Source organism: Palaemon carinicauda, chromosome 4 (assembly GCF_036898095.1).
Source record: "Palaemon carinicauda isolate YSFRI2023 chromosome 4, ASM3689809v2, whole genome shotgun sequence".
In the NCBI taxonomy this organism is placed as follows: domain Eukaryota; kingdom Metazoa; phylum Arthropoda; class Malacostraca; order Decapoda; family Palaemonidae; genus Palaemon; species Palaemon carinicauda.
This window is the reverse complement of record NC_090728.1, coordinates 6981360-6987803: the sequence shown is the minus strand read 5'-3', so window position 1 is coordinate 6987803 and position 6444 is coordinate 6981360.

The window sequence follows — 6444 nt, the reverse complement described above, 5'->3', positions numbered from 1 at the left end:
GGGCAGAGTCCCCCTCGCTGACCTAACACATACAAAGGGAGCTTAGCTCCCTTAGGTCACTACCGAAGGTTTCTGTAGTTATGATTCCTTCTTTTGTGATCGACCAGACTAAGTCCTGTTGCTGTTCTCGGGGGAGGATAAGTTCTTCCCTTGGGAGTAGCAACGCCTTCCTTGCTTTGGTGCTCTGGAAGCTGGCAAGTATTGCTGGCCTTTTCCCTTAGATCTCCCTTAGGCTAAGATAAGTTTCTTGGCTGCGGGTGATCTGTCACTAAAGCAAGGTTGGCAGGACCCTCTTGTCCCTTCCCCCTCTATCTCCGTAATGGCCTAGCCATTACTGTACTGTACCTTGCCGGCCGGCAGAGCGGCCCGGCAGGGGTCTTACTGTACTGTACGTCGTTCTACTTCTGGACCTAGTATAGGTTGGGATGTGGAATTGACTCAGCCCATTGCCGGCCGGCAGAGCTGCTGGCCGGCAAGGGTCTTATGTTTTCGAGTGCTGCCCGGACCTCTCTTGGTCCCTCATCCATGCCTGCCGGCAGAGCCGGACGGCATTGGTCAAGGAAGCCTGAATTAGTTTCTCCCCTTCCTTATATGCACTCTTTCGGTTGCCGGGCTTGGAGGTAGTGTGCACTCTTATCCCGGCATCCATTCTATTTTCTTCTAGTGCTGTACCTGTCCCGGCTGCCGGCCTATGAGGCCGGCAGCCGGGCAGGTGTAGTTCTCTGGTTCTTTTGCTGCCGGCTGGCATCGGTCTTGTACCTTTGCCGGCCGGCTTATGTCAGTCCTTGTCTGCCGATCACCAAGAGTGTGGCCGGCAGCTGGGTACTACCTTGTGTAGTTGCTGGCCGGCAGCCATTGCCGGCCAACACTGGCTGTTACCGGCCGGCAGTTGCTGCCGACCGGCACAGGCATTTGAACCAGAGGGCTGCCGCCCTATAGCTGTTAAGTAGTATACTTTAAAGCTAGTTGTGGTGTGTGCCGGCCGGCAAAGGCAGGCCGGCACACATCCCCCTATACTGTACTAGTATTCTTCTGTATAGCATATACAGTAAGAAGAAAACTATAGTAAAGGTTTTGGTACAGCACTGTATCTTCTAACACTATTGTGTTTTCTTGCACATCCCTTTGCTGTTGCCCTCAGATAGGAAGCTGAGTTCTTCCCTGTCTATTATCCAGGATTTTAAAATTATTGCTTAGGTGTGAGCTCCACCTGTTTCCTCTGGAAACCTTGCATTGGTTACTCTAGAAGAGATAAACCATTTTTGATTTTATTATCTGGAAGGCTGCAACAATGGGTTGTGAGGGAAACACAAGTGTGTGTCTTTCCTTTCTGAATTGTTATGCTATACTATGCATATCCAGTGATACATAGTTCACTTGATACTCATGGAAATTTCTTCTCTTTACAGAAGGACACTCCGAAGTGGGGAAGTGCTTTCTGCAATGTCAGCAGCAAGAACCTCTGCGGACATGAGTTTTGTAGGAGACACGCAGCATACGCTGTCTCCAAGGATGATCTCCGGTATTGGGACCCTCAGGTATGTACTGTGTGCACTAACCTGATTAATGAGACATTTAAATAGCTAGGAAGAAGCTTCGTACCTGGGTAAGGGGCTTCCAAAAGAACACTTCTGGCCCTTATCTTCCAAGTGAGAAGATGAGGGCGTATCTTTTCCCTAAGGCATCAGCTGATGCAGTGATTCCCCAGCCTCAAGAGGAGATCCCCTAAGTTCAGATCCAGGTGGATGCTGAAGTCGCGGTCGCGATGCAAGACATCCAGCTAAATGACAGGATATCTGATGTGGACGGGTGTCAGGAGGAAGACCTCCTGGCAGAAGCCCAGGATGAAGTTCAAGCCCCTCTACATCGGCCGGTCTCCCAGTAGAGCTGGGACAGGCCCTCTCTTCTATTGTTGGAATGATCCAACAAATGCAGAAGGAGAATCAGGAGAAGGCGGCTGCAATGGAACTGCGAATGCAGTGCCTTGCAGAATCACATGGGCCCCAGAAAAAGCTCAATGTGAAAGACCTTCCCTTGTGCTCAGATGCTAACCCATGGAGGTATGCTGAGCACATGCCGATGACGACTGGAAAGATCGTCATCTCGGATAAGCTGGGCTCAGTTCCCCTGGAGGGTGGAATTCTGGCCCAGCAAGGCATCATATCCGACTGTTATGTCCGGCTGAGGAAGGAACCAGCTTCAAAGGAGGAGACAGAACCGAAGGAGGTCATAGTGATGGATCATGCTAAGGCTCAAGCTCTACTTTCATCCTCGATGAAAGAGAGGGGCTTCTCTAACTCAAAGGTAGCTGCATTGAATAGGAAGCTCCCTTCCTTTGTGTCCTCGCCTACTAGAGCCTTCCCCCTTTTACAGAAAGGGTTTCTGGCTGTACTAAAAGCAATCGAGGCCGGCAAGTCTTGCCCCTCCCTAGAGGAGTGTAAACCCTTGTCGCTGGCCCTGCCTATGGACCACAAAGACTGGAAGGACGTCCATCTTACGTTCTCAGTGGGAAAGTTGGAGGCTGATATTGCCGGACGTCAGTTCGGCAAGGACCTCCCTAAGCTGTCTGACTTTCTTTTGCGAAGTGAGTTCGATACAAAAGAAAGACTGACTGCCTCAATGTCTCTTCAGACTACTCTCGAGACGATGGCAAGTGACCCCAAGGTCCATGAAATGTTCATGGTAGTGGCCAAGCCTCATCTGGCCACAGTGACGAAGGACCTTTATGGCTTCGTCAGGCAAGGAGAGCTTGTAGGGAGTTCGTGTTTACCTCGGCTACGGTGAGGCATGAGCTAAAGAAACTAATCTCCTCCAACATTTGGGGAAAAGACCTTTTTCCCTACCGACTTGGTCAAAGAAGTTTTTGATAAAGCCGCCTTGGAGAATAGAAACCTTCTCCAGAAGTGGGGCCTGGCTATCAAAAGAAAGTCTTCCCGGATGAGGGTCCTCAACCAAAGAGGAAGACTATGAGGACTAGGCTACCGTCTCGGCCAGCCAAGCCTCTTAGACAGCAACAGCAACTGCAATTGCCATTGCCCCCAGTGCCCCAGATCGTGGCACAAACCCCGACCACCTTTCAGTGGGTACCCCAGGCCGTGTCGACACAGTCCACGGCATTCACCCCAGCGTTCGAAGGGCAGTCTACTTCCTTTCGAGCAAAGCCTAGAGGAGCAGCCAGAGGCTCGTCTAGACGCCCCTCAAGGGGGAAGGGGATTCAGGGGTGGTCGTGGTCAGGAAGGCAAGACCTCAGGACGGCAGTCCAAGTGAGGTGATACCGGTAGGAGGGAGACTTCTGAAATTTCGGGATCGGTGGACCTTCGATCCCCGGGCCCACAGCCTACTCAAGAATGGACTGGGCGGGGAGCTGGTACAGCACTCCACCCCCGTACCTTCGGTTTTTCCAACACTCCACCCCCGTTATGGAGGAGTACGTTCAAGAACGGTTGGAGAAAAAGGGTGAAGCCCATCAATTTCTAAGGGAGGCTGTTTTGTGTTCCCAAGAAAGACTCGGAAAAGCTCCGAGTCATTCTGGACTTGTCGCCACTTAACAAGTTCATAGTGAATTGCAAATTCAAAATGCTAACACTGCAACACATAAGGACCTACTGCCCAAGAGGGCATATTCCGTCTCTATAGACTTGTCAGACGCCTACTGGCACATTCCAATTAGCCATCGACTCTCCCCCTTACCTAGGGTTCAGGCTACAACGAAGACTATACGCCTTCGGAGCCATGCCATTCGGGCTAAACATAGCCCCAAGGATTTTTACGAAGCTTGCGAGCGTAGCTCTCAAACAATTTCGCCTAAAGGGAATTCAGGTAGTAGCCTACCTGGACGACTGGTTGGTGTGGGCAGCATCCGAGACAGAATGCTTGCAAGCTTCCAGTCAAGTGATCCAGTTCCTAGAGTGCCTAGGCTTCAAGATCAACAGAAAAAGTCTCGACTTTCTCCATCTCAAAAGTTCCAGTGGCTAAGATCCACTGGGACCTTTTGTCACACCGTTTCTCCACCCCGGCGAAGAAAAGGAAGGAGATAGCGGGTTCTGTCAAGAGACTTCAAGATTCCGAAAGGATATCAAGACACGAGCAGGAGAGAGTACTGCGCTCTCTCCAGTTTGCTTCGGTTGACAGACCCAGTGCTAAGAGCACAGCTAAAGGATGCAATCGGAGTTTGGAGAAGTTATGCATCAAACGCGTGAAGAGATCTGAGAAGACCAGCCGCTTCGGCTAAGTACTCTTCTCAGGCCTTGGTCCCAAGCCAGACATCTAAAGAAGTCAGGTTCTTCTTCAGCCACCTCCCCCGTCGGTGACGATTCACTCAGACGCCTCAAAGGAGGGATGGGGAGGTCACTCTCATCGGAAAAAAGTCCAGGGGACTTGGTCCAGGCTATTCAAGACCTTTCTCATAAAACTTTCTAGAAGCTAGGGCAGTGCTCCTTACCTTAAAGGAAGTCTCCCCGCGTCATTCGTTCCACATAAAGTGGTAATAGACAGCGAGGGTAGTTGTAAGATACTTGAATCGACAAGGATCGAGGTCACCACCTCTCAACCAGGTGATGTTGGCCGTCTTCCGATTGGCGGAAAAGAAGAAGTGGTACCTGTCGGCAGTTCACCTTCAAGGAGTCCGCAATGTGACAGCGGACGCTCTATCCAGGTTCACACCGATAGAGTCGGAATGGTCCTTAGACGCAGGATCATTCTCCTTCATTCTGAATCAGTCCCAGAACTGCAGATAGACCTCTTTGCGACGAAAGACAACAAGAAGTTGCCCCTGTACGTGCCCCGTACGAGGACCCCTTAGCGGAAGCAGTGGACGCGATGTCCCTCGACTGGAACAGATGGTCCAAGACTTATCTGTTCCCTCCTCACAACCTTCTGTTGAGGGTCCTCAACAAACTGAGATCCTTCAAAGGGTAGCGGCAATAGTGGCCCACAAGTGGCCGAACAGCGTGTGGTTCCTCCTGGCATTGGAACTGTAGCTGAAGTTTGTACCACTACCAGATCCAGTTCTGACCCAGCGAGTCCAGAAGTCAACTGTCTGCGCTTCATTACAGAAAACCCGGACCCTGCAGTTCATGATTTTCTCTCCCTAGCGGTGAGAAAGCGTTTCGGGATTTCGAAAGCCAGTATAGACTTCCTTGAGGAATATAAATGCAAATCTACTAGAAGGCAATATGAGTCATCTTGGAGAAAATGGGTGGCCTTTTGTCAAGGCGAAGATTCCGCAGGAGATCTTGACAGACTTCTGCTTATCTTTTTTCCCCACCTCCATGGTCAAGGGTTGGCAGCGAACACGATTTCAGCGTGTAAGTCTGCTTTGACAAGACCCATTCTATATGCCTTCCAGGTCGACCTAGGTAACGAGATCTTTAATAAAGTCCCGAAAGCCTGTGCTAGGCTCAGACCTTCAGCACCTCCAAAGCCCATTTCATGGTCTTTAGACAAGTTCTTCATTTCACTTCTCTGTTGAGCAATGAAGAGTGTGCGTTAAAGGATTTGACACAAAAAGTTATTTTCCTATTTTGCACTCGCGTCCGGGGCCAGGGTTAGTGAGATTGTAGCCTCTCGAGAGAGGCAGGTCGTGTTCAGTTCCTGGATGGGGAAGAACTGAACCTCTTTCCGGATCCTACGTTTCTCGCCAAGAATGAGTTACCCACCAACAGGTGGGGTCCCTGGAGAATCTGCCCTCTGAAAGAAGATGCATCTCTATGTCCAGTAGAATGCCTAAAGGTCTATCTTCATAGAACTTCAGACTTCAAGGGTGGTCAACTATTCAGGGGAGAAACATCAGGCGCAAATTTATCTCTGAATCAACTCAGAGCGAAAATCACATATTTTATTCGCAGAGCGGATCCTGATAATACACCCGCAGATCACGATCCAAGGAAAGTGGCCTCATTCTTAAATTTCTTTAATTGTATGGATTTTGAACATCTCCGTTCATACACTGGCTGGAAGTCTTCCAGAGTGTTCTTTCGCCACTATGCGAAGCAAGTAGAGGAACTAAAAGAGATCTGTGGTAGCAGTGGGTCGCGGTGTTAACCCTACTGTTTAACTCTGCGAGGAACAGTGGTCTTAATTGGGACGATTAATTCCAGGGTGAGTGTGTAGTTACATACTGTACTACAAAACTAAGTGAGGGCACTGTGTTGCCCATCCAGACTGTTCCATTTCCGAAGGTGAACCTAGCATAAGTGCAGACATGTGTGCCGAGCGTTTCTAACGCTAATGTCATTGATTTGTAATACAGGCTTTTATGACTTTGATACCTCGGTATCTTAAAAGTGGCATCTAATGTGTTTTCTTTCAGACAAACAAGCTCTGTTTACTATCATACTTATGCTTATAGTTTTGGGTTATCCTCTTCTTATATATATATATATATATATATATATATATATATATATATATATATATATATATATATATATATATATATATATA